General features: G+C 38.9%; 1 protein-coding gene across 7 annotated transcripts in view; it reads left to right on the top strand.

Moving 5' to 3' along the window:
• NOS1 (nitric oxide synthase 1) overlaps positions 1-17,304 on the top strand; it is a 640,233-nt gene that overhangs the window by 480,834 nt on the left and 142,095 nt on the right. For 2 of the 7 annotated variants that reach the window (XM_073676378.1, XM_073676372.1), the window contains exon 1: positions 2,544-2,669. The exons of 3 other annotated variants lie outside the window; for them this stretch is intronic. The gene's annotated coding sequence lies outside the window, so the exon portion shown is untranslated. Of the gene's footprint in view, positions 1-2,543; positions 2,773-5,230; positions 5,467-17,304 lie in introns of those variants that run through there. 2 more of the 7 variants (XM_073676377.1, XM_073676373.1) reach the window with 2 other exon arrangements.

Raw genomic sequence — 17,304 nt, 5'->3', positions numbered from 1 at the left:
AACTGCTTCCAGAGGAGAGTGTGCCGAGCATCGCGTCACCGGTTTTTATATAAAACTAGATGACGCCATTTTGCCGGCCAATCACATTAATTCTAGTAGCCAACATGGCTATGGCATTACCGTGTACGGCAGGCAATCTTCGCATGTTTATTGACTGTCTAACAGGCGCGAAACATGTGGGGCGGGAACTCGAGCATGGCGCTCGAGCACCCACGATACTCGATTGAGTATCGAGCGTAAATGAGCACCCCGATGCTCAATCAAGTATCGAGCAGTGCCTAGCATGCTCACTCATCACTACTCTCAGTCATTCAAAGTGGAAAACACTGAATACTGTACACAAAGGGGCTGAAAGGAGAGATACTCTGCAGAATGGGGCAGATAGAGGGGCTAAAAGAAAAGATACTCTGAAGAGTGTGTACAAAAGGGCAAGAAGAGAGATACTCTGCATGATGGGGCAGAAAAAAATTAAGGGAACACTTAAACAAAATAATATAACTCCAAGTAAATCAAACTTCTGTGAAATCAAACTGTCCACTTAGGAAGCAACACTGATTGACAATCAATTTCATATGCTGTTGTGCAAATGGAATAGACAATAGATGGAAATTATTGGCAATTATCAAGACACACTCAATAAAGGAGTGGTTCTGCAGGTGGGAACCACAGACCACATCTCGGTACCAATGCTTTCTGGCTGTTGTTTTCATCACTTTTTAACGTTGGTTGTGCTTTCACACTCGTGGTAGGATGAGACGGACTCTACAACCCACAGAAGTTGCTCAGGTAGTGCATCTCATCCAGGATGGCACATCAATGCGAGCTGTGGCAAGAAGGTGTGCTGTGTCTGTCAGCGTAGTGTCCAGAGGCTGGAGGCGCTACCAGAAGACAGGCTAGTACACCAGGAGACGTGGAGGGGGTCGTAGGAGGTCAACAACCCAGCAGCAGGACCGCTACCTCTGCCTTTGTGCAAGAAGGAACTGGAGGAGCACTGCCAGAGCCCTGCAAAATGACCTCCAGCAGGCCACAAATGTGCATGTGTCTGCACAAACGGTTAGAAACCGACTCCATGAGGGTGGTATGAGGGCCCGACATCCACAGATGGGGTTTGTGCTCACAGCCCAACACCGTGCCGGACGCTTGGCATTTGCCACAGAACACCAGGGTTGGCAAAGTCGCCACTGGCGCCCTGTGCTCTTCACAGATGAAAGTAGGTTCACACTGAGCACATGTGGCAGATGTGACAGAGTCTGGAGATGCCGTGGAGAGCGATCTGCTGCCTGCAACATCCTTCAGCATGACCGGTTTGGCAGTGGGTCAGTAATGGTGTGGGGTGGTATTTCTTTGGAGGGCCGCACAGCTCTCCATGTGCTCGCCAGAGGTAGCCTGACTGGCATTAGGTACCGAGATGAGATCCTCAGGCCCCTTGTGACACCATATTCTGGTGCGGTTGGCCCTGGGTTCCTCCTAATGCAGGACAATGCCAGACCTCATGTGGCTGGAGTGTGTCAGCAGTTCCTGCAAGATGAAGGCATTGAAGCTATGGACTGGCCCGCCTGTTCCCCAGACCTGAATCCGATTGAGCACATCTGGGACAGATGATTTAGCCCAGGTCTGGGAGGAGATCCCACAGGACACCATACGCAACCTCATCAGGAGCATGCTCAGGCATTGTAGGGAGGTCATACAGGTATGTGGAGGCCAAACACAATACTGAGCCTCATTTTGACTTGGTTTAAGGACATTACATCAAAGTTGGATCAGCCTGTAGTGTGTTTTTCCACTTTAATTTTGGGGGTGACTCCAAATCCAGGCCTCTATTGGTTAATAAATTTGATTTCCATTGATGATTTTTGCGTGATTTTGTTGTCAGCACATTCAACTTTGTACAGAACAAAGTATTCAATGAGAATATTTCATTCATTCAGATCTAGGATGTGTTATTTGAGTGTTCCCTTTATTTTTTTGAGCAGTGTATATAATGTGAAGTGTACTGACATACAGCCTGTGCAGGACTGCGACAGGCACCTGGCTCTAATATTATCCTTAAGAGGACTCACTGACTCTATTCATTTCAGTTATTTCATTTCCAAGAAAAGCCTTCTTTGTTTAATGAGTATTTCAACAGATCCTTCCCAGAGTCATTAGCAGTAAGAGGAAACCTAGAAGATTGTCAACAGGTAAGCTACATAGCAGCCTAGAAGAAATGAGGAATAATTCCTTTGGGTTTATTCTTAATAGGTGGCTAATTGAAGACACATAGTCCTGCTTGTTGAAATTTGGGGAATTAAGTTATGTAACAGATGCCTTATGTGTCTCATCTGCTGGTGTTCTGTTAATGAGGACTGTTTGGTTTCATTCCACACCCATAAAACTCTGGTTGGATGTCAATGTTAATTTGTTTCAATGATGAGGAGGAAAGGAGGTACATTAGGCAATAAATTCCTCCTCACTATCCTGTGTGAGCTCATGCCTCAGTTCTTGGCTTCCTACATATTTATAGTGCTTTCCCATCTTCTCTATGGAGTGGAAGAAGGGTGGGGAGTAAATAAGAGGGGAGGGAGAAGGGGTGGGAGAGTCATTCAATTAAATCCCCCATTGTGTATACTGAAGAAGAGAGCAGACATTAAAAACTCTTTCTAAAGAAGGGAAAGGGAAGCTTGCAGGAGGTGAGTACCACTAACTGTTACTTGTCCTTGTATTGCACAAGTGTCTGGATGTAGGAGAGGATCCATAAAGAGTCATTTAACTGTCTGCCTTTTCACAGCACAGGTAAGTACCTATTTGCCTTACATAAATTGCTGAAATAGAACAAGAACCTTAGACTTCAGTATGGCTTTAAGTTTACACTTATTGTTTGTTTTAAAAAGGGAAGGTGAATTAATAAGAGGAATTGTGAGATGCCTGCAAATCTATCAATCTATGCATACACTTATGTATTGATGAATGCATTAGGAGAGATGAAAGGGGTGTACTAAATGATTCTTGGCTTTTACTAGATCACTAAAGTAAGAGAGGAGAGTTAACCCTATAAGAAGTATGGAAAAAATAAGAAACAAATGAAAAAACTAAACACATGCTACATTGCCTCCACTCTCTATGCCTAATGACAGTCATTTGGAAAATAAATTAGTGAAAACAAAGAAACTATTCACTTTTAGAAGTTTCCTCTTCTCTGGACATAATATGATGTAAGTTTTTCTATGAGCAGGTTTTATTACCAAATCAATAATTGACCTACTAAGACAATTCTCGATTAGGCTTGATCATCTTTGTTTGGTGAAATGTATTAGCATTGCTATTCAGAATAAAGGCTTAGTTCTCAATCACATGGACTGGAAATCTGATTTTAACAAGCTGTGAGAGGGGACTGCCCATCTGAAACCTGACAGTCTCAGGGAATGACAGCATTTCAGTGGCAGGAAACAAATCCAGATCCTTATTCTGTAGCATTAAACAATGCCTTAAGCTCTGATAATATTTAGGGTAAGCTTAAGGGATGACTAGACTTTGGCTGTTAGTGCCTGGGAATGTTACTTTGTGCCATTTGTTACTCAGGTTTAACTTATTACAAATTTACTTTTTTGTTCAATATATTAGGAGTAAAGTGATGTAAAGATTGGCCATGATTTAGTAGATGAGTAATATCTGAATATTGGACATTTAATAGGAATCACTGGCCTCCAGGCTGCATCATATCGTTTATCCACATAGCTTGTGTTCTATGTTTAGCTGTCTAATTGCGTATTTGAGGCTATGTATGAAGAGGAACACAGATAAATACTGGCAGACAATCTGAAATCTGGCTAAGTGTAAAGGAGATGATATGTTAATGATTTATCAAAGGCTGCGCTGAAATATGACAACCCTTATGTTCACTATGGGATTGATAAAATGGATAAAAGAAGAGGTAACTGAATCTGTTTTGTCTGTACTGTGTTCATCAATGTGTAGCTAGCATAATATTGCAGCTGAGCGCCTCCCTTTAGATCAGCTGTCATTTCATAAAATGTGAATTGAATGTGTTAGTGAATGTGGGAATAAATATGTCTTTTTAGGTCTATATAGAAAAGAGCTGGAATGTCATATACATGTACCATACCTTATGCACCACTGTATGCAAGTCGCTCTTCAGTCCACTCCATTATACTGTATAAGTTTCCAAAAGCTGAGAGCAATGAGCTCTGTGTTGCTGAAGTTTGATGACCAATATATGTTCATCAGCATCTCACAGCTGTTTACTGTGTCCAATTTAGGGTAATGGCTAAGGGTTTAATACACTTGAAACCAGTAGATCTATACTATGCCTTCTCCATGGAGCCTGTAGCCATGCTATGAATTTGGAATTTTAACATTTTTTTTTCACTGGATTACCATTATTTACTAATAAAGAAAATATATATATATATATATATTTTTAAAAAAGTTTGTGAAGCTGGATTTTTTACCTTTTTCTGCTACTGATCGTGTCCAGGCAGACGACTTCCATGCTCCCAACTACATGGGAATCATATGATGGTGAGCTGGATCTTTATCTCATTGTCCAATTTAAATTGTCTATCCCATCTGTCACTTTTTTGATAACTATGTTTTTTAAAAGTAGCAAGCACATCTGCTCAGAAGTTTAGAACAGAGAGAACAATTTTCTATCATGTATGATATTCCATAGAAACTTCATAATCCACAGAAAGACCAGAAGCAGATATTAGGGTTGTAATGTAGTGATGTTTTTGCCTTCTGTAAAGCCTCTTATCAAACCATTATCCCTATATATAAGGATCAGAAGTGGCCAGGTGACTGTAAAGTGGCAGTGATTTGGGGGGTAAGCAAGTGCAGAAGAATGTTACGATGTGTAATGTGGATAGCCCAAGAAATCTGTGTGCAGAGGTTAGGCTAGTCTCTGACAATTCTTAGCTACAGATAATCCAGTTAGTTAGTCGGATCTTGCTTAGAATATATTTTGACACAAGGCTACAAAATGTGGCATCCTGCTGGATGTGCTTTGAGGATTGTCTTAAAAGTGCCTAAGCTGAATCAAAATTGTGTCTTGGAGTGAAGTCCAGCACAGCTACAGAACAAAGTGCAATACAGATCCTCTATATTATGTAAAGATCCATAGAATAGGCTTAAAGTCAATGCTAGAGGTAATCCAGATCATTGACACTTGGATTCTGGAATACATATGCGCAGATGTGCCTTAGTATGCAGAGGGCAGGTACATTAGCTATATAACAAGAGCACGTTGTGAGGAGTCTTGGATTGCCAGCGAAGGAGGTGCAGCTGCAGATTACTTTCCAGAGTGCTCAGTGCTGATCGCAGAGCTCAGTGTGCAGAAAGCTCTGACAGTGCTGCACTGTGCTGCCTATGGGCAGAGCCTGGGCGCTCTCCAAGGTGCTGGAGGGAATCTGAAGGCAGCTTCAAGATACAGCATGCCCAGCCTGCCGCGGGGAGTACAGCACAATCAGGGTAGGTAACCCATCTCCAAGCAGCAGCCTGCCATGTGCTTATGTCTGTGGTTATTATGGATAATATGAGTCCTAGATTTCATCCAGACTCCATCACTGACTTTGATGAAGATAGAAGAGAGTAGAAACAATAGTACATCAGACTGTAGCAAGTGTCAGTTACCCTGTGCAGATCATTAGAAATACATAATTATTCACACATGATAGGCTATAATATTTATTTTAATGGAACAGCATTTTTTAACCTAACAACAATTTTGTAATTATTTTTTAAACAGTCGATATCACTTATATTCCTGGCATAAATAGAGCTGGCTTGTATCAAGAATAATTAAAAAAACATTGTTCAGAATAAAATGCAACATGATGAAAGCTTCATACTTATCCAAGATAAGAAAACAATTCCACTTTCTGAGGGATTTGCTTTCCTTAAACTGTTTTCGTAGAGAGAGGAGCTAGAATAGAACACAATCCAGATTGATCTAAAATAAACTTAGTGTTACTCTATGGGATCCATTCACTTTGTTGTTGCATGCTGATATTTGTTGCTGATCCCATACATTGCTACTGTCATATTGACTAAACAAAATGTATTCTGTAAAATATGTATACCCTATGTATATAGCCTTTATGTTTATCTATTACTATTCAAAGATAGTGTGAACACCTTTTCTCAGATAATATGCATATAATACAAAAAACAGCCATGTAAAATTATAATAAAACTTCCCATGAATTTTATTTTTACTTTTACTTTCACTGGGGAAATAGTGGACCCTACTAGTACTCTAAATAGCACTTTCTTAGGGTACTATTAGTCACCAATATAAATCCTTCCAAATTGGTTGCCCATTTCAGTTTGTGTAAGCTTATTCTTTACAGTCTACCATGAAAGTCCAATGTTTTACAGCCACATGAGAATAAAATTCGAAACTAAAGTTCTAATTTAGATTGTGAGTTACTGCTTTTATGTTGCAATTTATTCCATAGTGCTGGACATAGCAATGGGATAAATACAAAGAGTACAAGTACAATAAACATCAACTAAATGAATAAAAGCCAGATTGAGAGGACAGTACAATGACAGTACAGAATAAGGGGAAAACTGTGCCATAAGGGTTTACAATCTACAACAGAAGAGGGAGGAAAGAATGAGCTGAAATAGTAATGTTATTGCAGTTGTTTGTAGACTTTTTTGGAGGTGAATATTTATGTTTTGAAGGTTTCAATGGTGGGTGAGAGCTTGAGTTGCTGGGGGTAGTGAGTTTCAGTGTATAGCAGAAAAAGTGGCGAAATCTTGGAGATAATTGAGTGCACTAAATAAACCTGACACTGAATACAATGGTTCAGACTCCACAGAAGGTGAATGAAATATATCTTAGTAGAACCAGATGGAATGTGTGTTATCCATTTTGAAGAATAACAGTTGGTGTACATATGTTGAGTAAAACTAAAAAAAATCTGCATTAAAACACAGACAAGGACAAGTAAATGTGGGCAACACGGTGGCTCAGTGGTTAGTACTGTAGCCTTGCAGCACTGGGGTCCTGGGTTCAAATCCCATCAAGGACAACATCTGCAAGCCGCTTGTATGTTCTCCCTGTGTTTGCATGGGTTTCCTCCGGGTTCTCCAGTTTCCTCCCACACTCCAAAGACATACTGATAGGGAATGTAGATTGTGAGCCCCAATGGGAGCACTGGGGTCCTGGGTTCAAATCCCATCAAGGACAACATCTGCAAGGAGTTTGTATGTTCTCCCCGTGTTTGCGTGGGTTTACTCCGGGTTCTCCAGTTTCCTCCCACACTCCAAAGACATACTGATAGGGAATGTAGATTGCAAGCCCCAATGGGGACAGTGCTGATAATGTCTGTAAAGCGCTATGGAATTAATGGCACTATAGAAGTGAGTAAAATAAATGAATAAATCAGCATATACAGAATCAGCCAGCATAACTATCACCCGCACATCACCCAACAAGATGAGCACATTTTCCTGTTTTCCTTGGGTAAATACCAGCAGGAAACTTTCAATGGCACCATTTTTGTGTACCGTATATTGTATAGTTTGGGTTTTGTTCTCCAGACAATAGATACTTGTTCAGATTTAGTAGACTGTGCATTTACATTGAACACAGAACTGCCAGTTTGCTTAGTTACCAATAAAATATGGATTTTCTTTTGCCACAGAATGTTGTCTTTCTTGTTACCAAGAATAAAATTAGCAACATGAGTCATCGGGTTCCATGTAAACTAGTGGTAAATTGCAAAGGGATCTCAGAGTTATATTGCTCCTTGACTTGTTGCATTGTATCACCCACTGTTAAATAAAAACGAACAAGGATTGGCAGAATCTAATTATATCAAAATAGAGTATGGAGAGCGATGTGGGCATTCAATTAGTGTATGAAATGATAAAAGCACTTGATCACCCCTCATATAACTACTCCACTACAATAAACTAAACTCACATTTTCTACAGAAAGGGCTTCAGGTGTCATGTTAAACATTGTAACATACATTGAGCCAAGTTATTTCTAATTAATCTTTACTTATGGCATTGTCTCTCTTGCTGGTAAAGCTAACAACACAGTGCATTAGACCCCAAAGTTCCCCAGCAAGTATAAACCTCTGAACCTCTAAACACTAAATGTGACATAACAGCAGAGATCCAGCCAGTAACTGTATCTAAAGGGCTATCAAAGATAAAGTGGCACAATAATGAGCTGTAACAAGACAAACATAGCACTGCTACATCTAACAAACCAGAACTGCTACATCTGTAGCTGCCACCGTGGTTAGAGAATGGACATGAAACCCATGTGATTTATTTTAAGGTCTTTTGGGGATATGGTGATAGGGTAATAGTTTATAAAAAATCATGATTATTTACATATTGTCCTTTACTACCTCATTATTGAAACATTCTCATCTCGACCAAATATTGTGCGCAGTATAGTCTAACATATAAAGTACAGTAGAGATCATATAGCAGCGTTTCTTTGGCATTATCTTGAACTTAGATGCAGTTAAACAAGAACACAGTTTTTAAAAACTCATCTTTTACCATGTTTCCATCTATAATCACATGCAGAAATAGAAGTGATGTATTTCAGTACAAGTTATTTTGTCATTTAGCACAACCCATCGTGGTACGGTATGTAGTATGTACTTAGTCATAGCACTTTGGGTAAATAGACTAAAATTTCTTTATAGTGTAATTCTGGTTATTGGTAATCAGCACTTGCAAATGGATTTTCAAAGTTAATTTTGACCCCACAGTGAACAGCCTTGCTTAGGCTTTAAAGAGTAACCATTGTTTTAATTTTTATTTCAGAAATCAATAGTGCACATGAAAATAAGCAACTTTGTAATATATCTTATCAGAAAAATGTGCTCCTTTCTCTGCCAGAATTGATCAGTCATTATCAAAATTCTCAATTTCAAAGTAAAATCTGTATTCAGTGAAGATAGACTTTCCCATTACTGAGATAGGAGATGGCATCCGCTCCTGATAAGATTCTAGGTAGATAGAGGGGGAGTAGCTCTGCCATTAGCTCTTCCCTCCTCCCATCTACATAGAATCTTATCATTAGCAGCTGGCATCCCTTTTGAAAATTGTCAACTTGGGGCCAAAGTAACATTTTAGTGGGAAAAAATGGTAATTTTCCATTGACTCAGCCCAATGTTATACAATCGCCTGAGGGTTAAAAATCTACTGCTCTGCAAGATGAATTCCTCAAGAGGTGTAGTTTCCAAAATGGGGTCACTTGTGGGGGTTTCTTCTGTTTTTGCATGTCAGGGGCTCTTCAAATGTGACATGGCATCCGCAATCTATTCCAGCCAAAATTGAGCTCCAGAATTCAATTGGCGCTCCTTCCCTTCCGAGCCCTACCGTGTGCCCAAACAGTAATTTTTCACCACATATAGGGTATTGGTATACTCAGTACAAATTGCACAACAAATTGTATGGTCCATCCTTGTAAAAATGAAATATTTGGAACAAATTTTTGTGGGAGAAATGTATTTCTCATTTTCACAGCTCGAAGTTATAAAATTATGTGAAACACCTGTGGGTTTAAAGTGCTCACCACACCACTAGATCAATTCCTTGAGGGATGTGGTTTACAAAATGGGTGGAGTGTTCACTATTTAGGCACCTCAGGGGCTTTGCAAGTGAGACATGGTGTCTGCTATCTTTTCCAGCCAATTTTGCGCTCCAAAAGTCAAATGGTGCCCCTTCCCTTCTGAGCCCTGCCATGCGCCTAAACAGTAGTTTTCCACACATATGGAGTATCGGTGTAATCAGAAGAAACTGCACAACAAACTCTACTATACGTTTTCTTCTGTTACCCTTGTAAAAATGCAAAATTTGGGGCTATATGAACATTTTTGTGGGAAAAATTAAAATGTTAATGTTTTCCTTCCACATTGCTTTAATTCATATGAAGCACTATAAGGATAATACATTTCTTGAATGTGGTTTTGAGCACTTTGAGGGGTGCAGTTTTTAGAATGGTGTCACTTTTGGGTATTTTCTTTCATATAGGCCCCTAAAAGTCACTTCAAACATGATCTAGTCCCGAGAAAAAAACAGATTTGTACATTTTGTCTCCAAAAATTTGAAATTGTTGATAACATTTTAACCCTTTTAACTTCCTAACAAAAAATTATTATATTTCAAAAATCATGCTGATGTAGAGTAGTCATATGGGAAATGTTATTTATAAATTATTTTGCACAGCATGACTAACTGGTTTAAGGATATAAAAATTGAAAGTTTGAACATTTTAAAAAAAATTCTGATATTTTCCCAAATAAATGCAAAAAATTTTGACCTAAATTTACCACTAACATAAAGTACAATTTGTCACGAAAAAACAATCTCAGTATCACTGGGATTCATTGAAATGTTCTAGAGTTATTAACACATAAAGTGACACTGGTCAGAATTGTAAAATTTGGCCTGGTCAGGAAGGTGAAAACAGGCTTTGGGGCGAAGGGGTTATTGTTTAATTTTTTTTGCTTCTTTTTTGACTGTGTACAAAACTTTTTTTTTCCTTTTTAATTGACGTGACTTTGTATTATGCAAAAGTAATTGTATTTTGGCATCTTTTAGGGGTACATATTGATAACTGGAAAAAATGAATATGTGTTTTATTGTGTATACAGAAAGAATTAGTTTTCACAATTTTTGCTTATTTTTTCAACTGACTAACGCCCAAACAAAGAATATGCAGTGAAACATATGTCAGAATGGTGGATTACTTGGCGAATAATAGGATTACTTTCTTTTGCTGGTATGCATTTATCTAGATATTAATTTCTAACCACAGTGGTAGGAGTGGTAGTTGAGATGGGAGAATCGATTCGAAGGACCCCGGCCCAGCAGCCAGGTCAGTATTCCATGACAGCTGGATGGTAGCACTGCAAATCGCCACTTAGTTGGTGGCATTCCTGGTGGTTTTTTGATTATCCAGATTGGTCTGACGTTATCATTGCTGCGTGATGCACACAACATCTCATCAAAGGAGGAGCCATGTATGCCGTCAGGAAAGTGGTGATTCGCGGGTTCCTGTCCAGGGTTTCCATCCAGGTTTACCATCCAGTCATCATGGAATACTGACCTGGTTGCTAAACTGGGGTCCTGTGAATCGATTCTCCCATCTCTAGGGGGTAGTGTACTACTATTGGAACCATTCTTGTTAGGGGTTTTGCTCCTGTTTACTCATGTTACCTACAGTATATAAACACTGACTAGTTTATGGGCATTTCCTGGGCATTTCCTGCTACATGTGTTTTTTACTGTTGATTTTTTTTTATCTATATTGCTCTCTACTGCTATTTTTCTTTTGCCATTTGTGCATCTGACTATTACTTGACATACTGCATAGGCTTTCATGAACGCCTTCCCTAGTTCAGGCTGCTATATGTATAGGTCTAATTACTTGTGTCACTCTGTATATACTGATTTAAGTGGCCACCATGTTTTTGCTGTCTTTTCTTTAGTGGTTTTATGAAAACAGTGAATTAATAAAGTTGATGCATCATTACCACCAAGTCCTGCATGTTTTCCCTATTGGCGATTTCTAAATAATTTTGTGCATTATGGACTCATCCTGATGGACTTATTAATTGGTACACTCAATACTCAATACACCAAACTTATTACCAAAAACATAGTGACTCGATCAAAGGGGGACAAGGGAGAGGATTAAATAACCAGGATTGGCAGGGGACACCCAATCCAAAGCAGAATGGGACACCCATTCAAGGCTTATTTTACAGCAAAAACACTGTGCTAAATAGAATAAGGCTCCTTAATATCTATTGTCAAAATTGATATCAGCAGTCTTAATGGCTGATTAAGAGTACCGGATGCGCAAGTTACAACTTAACCACTCTGGAGTAAGCTCAAGAATCAGTGTGGATTGCTCAAGCAGTCCAACTAGAACTACTACTTTTTACAGGTAGAAATTATTCAGCTAAAGTATAAATATACAGTATTAAGTCATAAAATAGAATTGCCTTTAAGAAGCAGCGTATGTATAGTCATAAAATATTCTAACCTCTAAAGTCTTGTGCCCAAAGCATCTATCATAGATTAGATATGCATTGTAAGCTCTGCACAGTTAGGTCTGTGTAGGCAGGAGACTAAACCATTTTATTACCAGTATATCTCTGGTGACTCGCAAAGTTCCACTTACCCAATTTTGAATGTTTCATATCCAAAGACATGTTTTTGTAGGTATCTTTAGTGTTCTTCTTAGAATGATGCATTGTCAGCACTTACTTTTTGTAGAAATTATGCTGAACTTTATTAGGAAATTGCAGTTTTATATTTATTACCCACAGTTAATTCTAAATTTCCTTTTGCTATATTTTGTCACAATATATGTATATTGTCTACTTTGTAGAGAAGGGAAAATATTGGTATATACAATGTTCAATGCCTAAAGGTTAATAAAATAATTACATCTGTGATACTGCTGTCTCTTACTGTTGCACATATGAGCAGAATAGACTGAGATGTATATTTTTACTTTGTATACATTTATATATATATATATATATATATATATATATATATATATATATATATATATAATGATGTTATTGCCTTGGTCTCATACATCAGACATTCAAATTAAACGCTAAATGGTGAGAAATGGGAAGCAGAACAGAGGCATGGCTTGGTCTCCTAGACTTGTACAAGATATACCCGAACTATCTAACTCAGATATGAAAAAATATAGATCTAAATTTAGATAAAACAAATTCTGGTTTCCAAATATAAAGTATAGGAACAGCATACTATACAATCTGAGCAGATACAATAGATACGCATAGTTTTAAACACAAATATGATACATTGTATAGAGTGGTATAATACACACATTGTACCAGAATTGAGTTTATGATTTATTACGGCTCATAATTTATGATATCTCAGTGAGTTGATTGTAGTCTTCCAACGCATTGTAGGAAACCTACTGAATTATGGTCAATCGTTGAGTTATTACCGTATATAATAGAAATGGTTCAATAATAAGTACAGTTCTGCTGCTGAACATAAGATTACTGCTGGCTGAACGATCTTCTATTGGAAAGTAACACTGCACATCTCCAACTTAACCCTCACAGCTTCATTAAAAATGTATATTAATCTTCACGGGGGCAGGTGAGATGCACAGCATTTAATCATGTTCAATTTGTTTTCCTCAATGAAATTAGTGCTGATAGTCCCCATAAACATTAGATTTTTTTGGCTGAAAATGTCAAGCTCTGCCAACCAAAAAATATGCATATGGCTGGCTTTAAACGTGGTACATCCTAGGTTCTGCTTTCAACATACACATACTGTATATTAAGAGTTTTCCTAGCTAAAGATGGTTATACACATCTATTTTCCATTCCTTTCTATTATTTTCATTGGTAAAAAGCAACCCTAGCAACCCAGTCTTTTAGGATGCTCCTCCAGCCACTATGGAAAGAGCATGTTCAGGCAAACTAAAAATATGAATTAAGCTCAGACGATACATCCAAAGCTCTGTTCTCAGTAAATTCATTTTAATCTCATGTTTATCAGTTTACTGGGTTATAAATGACAACATGTTTATACCAATTGGGCTACTAACTGGGCCAAGTTTTGATGAGCAAGAATTCTAAATAAAACTCGAAAGAGGTTTATGTTCTATGTCTCTCCATAGAAATTTTTCCATTGAAAAGAGAGAATTTAGCTCTGATGGCAGAGAAACTGAAGCAGCAAGATCTAAAGATGGCCATACACAAAATTAAATATGACGGCTATCTAGACCCATACAAATGCTTAGCACAGCTGTGTTTTGTATGGGGAGATGGGACTAAGCTGAATCTAAACACAACTAACGGCAGCTAACATTATGGAAGAGCAAAACAATTAGGCGTTTAAATTCAGACTACCTGATCTTCCCCCCAACATCAACTATCGGGGAGAATCACGAGGCCCCAATAAACATATGGTTGCCCAATCCTGCTGAAATTGCTGTGTTCAAATTACTTTAATCTAATGTGTATGGATGCATTAAGAATAGACAGATGGCTCCCTGGTAGTCAGTGTGAGTACAACATCTGATTGTCCACGGTCAATTTTACGTAACTCTATATTACAGGTATCAGTTGTTCCAGAATTTGTAAACTTATTGAAGAGTTATCTAGAGTAGTGCAAGAGAAAAGCAGAAGAATTGCAAGAAATGACCAACCAGATTTCATATTCAGCTTTCATATAGAGTCCTTTTGATAAAGAAAGGTGGGAATTAAATTATAGGTGGCATCAAACAGTACATAAGTTTACTTGTGGCTGAAATTGTAGATTTAGGGATGAGTAAGAAACCACTGACATGTATGGAGGTGTTCTGAGGTGTGGTGGCAAATCCAGCCCAATTAAAAGAAAACTACTTAAGAAGGGTTCTCCACATTATTATGCAGGGCACAGTTTTCAAGCAATATGGAAAAGAAAACGGATCTCTCTGCTGCCGTAAAACATCAAATAGTGCAATGCCTAAGGTATAAAAACATTAGATATTTCAAAAACGTAACTTGATCATCGTACTGTGAAAAAGTTTGTGACTGATACAGATCACAGACTGGTTCGTGCAGATAAAGGCATAATGAGGAAGGCTTCTGCCAGAAAAATTCTTTGGATTAAAGAGTGCAGCTGCTAAAATACCATTACAAAGCAGCAAACAGGTTATTTGAAGCTTCTGGTGCCTCTGGAGTCCCATAAAACTCAAGGTGTAAGATCCTCCAAAGGCTACCAGTTGTGTATAAACCTACTAAACAGTGCTCACAAACAGAAACAGTTCCAGTGGGCCCAGACTTATATGAAGACTAATATTAAAACAGTCTTCTTTATTGATGAGTGCCATACAACCCTGGATGGTCTAAATCACATATGTAAAACTCTGGCCCGCGACCCAAATATGGCCTGCAGGGTGAGTATATTTGGCCCGCGATGTCAGGTGGGGCCCTCGATCCCTGCCCAGCATCACGCTTTCAACTGTATCAGCATCCTGGATACCGATACATTTGAAAGCAATAATGGAGGAGGGAGAGTCAGCTGATGCTCCATCCACCATCATTATCTCTCTGAGTCTGACGTCTCAGTGCCATGACTTCATTACAATGCGCCCGCTGTGCCGAGCAGTGAAGAGCTTCAGAGTTCTCGCTACAGAGACAAGAGCAGTGGTGGACCAGGGAAAGGTGAGTATTTTTTTTATGTGGGGCCCATTATTCTGTATGGAGAACAATACAGTACCCTGTTATACTGTATAGAGCACTATGCAGGGCCATTGATCTGTATGGGACACTATGTGGGGCCATTATACTCTATGGAGCACTATGTGGAGCCATTATACTGTATGGAGCACTATGTGGGGCCCATTATACTGTATGGAGGACTATGTGAGGCCATTATACTGTATGGAGCACTATGTGGGGCCATTATACTGTATGGAGCACTATGTGCAGCCCATTATACTGTGGAGCACCATGTAAGGCCATTATATTGTATGAAGAACTATGTGGGGCTTGCCATTACCATTATACTGTAGGGAGCACCATGTGGGGCCCATTATACAGTGGAGCACTATGTGGGCTATTATACTGTATAGAACACTATACGGGGCCCATTATACTGTAGGAGGACTATGTGGGGCGACTATACTGTATTGAGGACTATGTGGGGCCACTTACTGTATGGAAGACTATGTGGGGCCATTATACTGTGTGGAGGACTATGTGGGGTCATTATACTGAATGGAGGACTATTTGGGGTCTATTATACTGTATGGAGGAATAAGTGGGGTCCATTATAATGTGTGGAGGGCTGTGTGGGGATTGCAGTTGGGGAATCATACTGTGATGGGGTCACCATACTTTGGCAGGATCAGGGTTGAGGGGGGGTACAATAGGGTCATTATACAGTGTGTGTGGAGGGTACTGTGGAAGAATTCACTGTGGTGTTATCCCATTGTATTTGGCGGGCACTTTTGTTAGCATCATACTTTATTATCTGTATTATTCAAGTTTTTTTTATCCTTTGCTATTACAGATTTAAATTAGGCTATTGAACCATATGCTTTTTGCTGCTCTTACATAACATATTATATTATTCCATTATTTTATTCTAAGATCTATTAATTAAAATATACTTTGTTCATGGGACAACCCCTTTAAGTTTGTTTGCATGTGAAAAGGTTCATCGTTATATTTGATGATAAGAAAAAACTTCCTCAATTGTGAAATTTTTTTATAAATATCAGTGTTGAACCGCGACTTTGTCCAAGGTTTTAATTTTATTCCTCTGTGTATTTGAGTTTGATATTTCTGGTCTAGCAGGATGAAGTAGTGGATGGTTGGTGGATGGTCATCCTGTCCCAATAAGGCTGCGACGTCGGCAAGGAGGTGGCAGAGTTATGTTTTGGGTCGGAAACATGGGAGAGAGCTGGAAGGTCCCTTTAGGGTCCCTGAAGGTGTGACAATGACTTTGACAAAGTATATAAGAATACCTCTAACTCATTGGCTGCTATGGGCATAAAAGGAGAAAAACCCATGGTGTGGCCACTAGCCTCCCCTGACCTCAACCCTACTGAGAACCTTTGGAGCATCCTCAAGTGAAAGATCTATGAGGATGGGAGGCAGTTCACATCAAAATAGTAACTCTTCTGAAAGGCTATGCTATCATTCTGCAAAGAAATTCAAGCAGAAACTATCCAAAAACTCACAAGTTCAATAGATTCAAGAATTGTGAAGATGATATCAAAGATGGAATCCTGTGTTAACATCTAACTTGGCTTGTTAACGTGTTTATGATTGAAAAAGCTTTTTATTTCAGCAAATGTGACCTCTTAATGCTGCCAATTCAACAAATTACCATTTTCAATTCTTCCACGTTACTGGTAGTACAAAGGCTCTGGAAAAGCACTATGGCTCCACGACCACCAAAAGAAATTCAGCAAATTCTATGCTCCCAAATCCAAATGCCACCCTCCCTTCTGAGCCCCAGTGTGTCTAAACACATTTAGAGTCCACATGTTTGCCATTTCTGTAACGATGAGAATCTGCCTAATTTACTGGTTCTTGTCTCCAAAAGCAAGAGCTGGTCACCACAATGTACTGGTCACTACAATGTATTGGTCACTACAATGGCAGTTTGCTATTTTCACTCAGCAACATCCCGTACTGCTTGTTTATGGAACACACCCATGAAGACAAAATCATCACTATACCTGTAGATAAATTTCCAAAGAGGTATAATTTCCAAAATGGGGTCACTTGAGGGGGAATTCTGCTGTTCTAGCAC

The sequence above is a fragment of the Phyllobates terribilis genome, unplaced genomic scaffold (assembly GCF_046119375.1).
Source record: "Phyllobates terribilis strain yellow unplaced genomic scaffold, ASM4611937v1 Scaffold_1__5_contigs__length_1240528914, whole genome shotgun sequence".
NCBI classification, from domain to species: domain Eukaryota; kingdom Metazoa; phylum Chordata; class Amphibia; order Anura; family Dendrobatidae; genus Phyllobates; species Phyllobates terribilis.
Note: the sequence above shows the minus strand (reverse complement) of the source record. Positions and strands in the feature narration are given on the sequence as shown.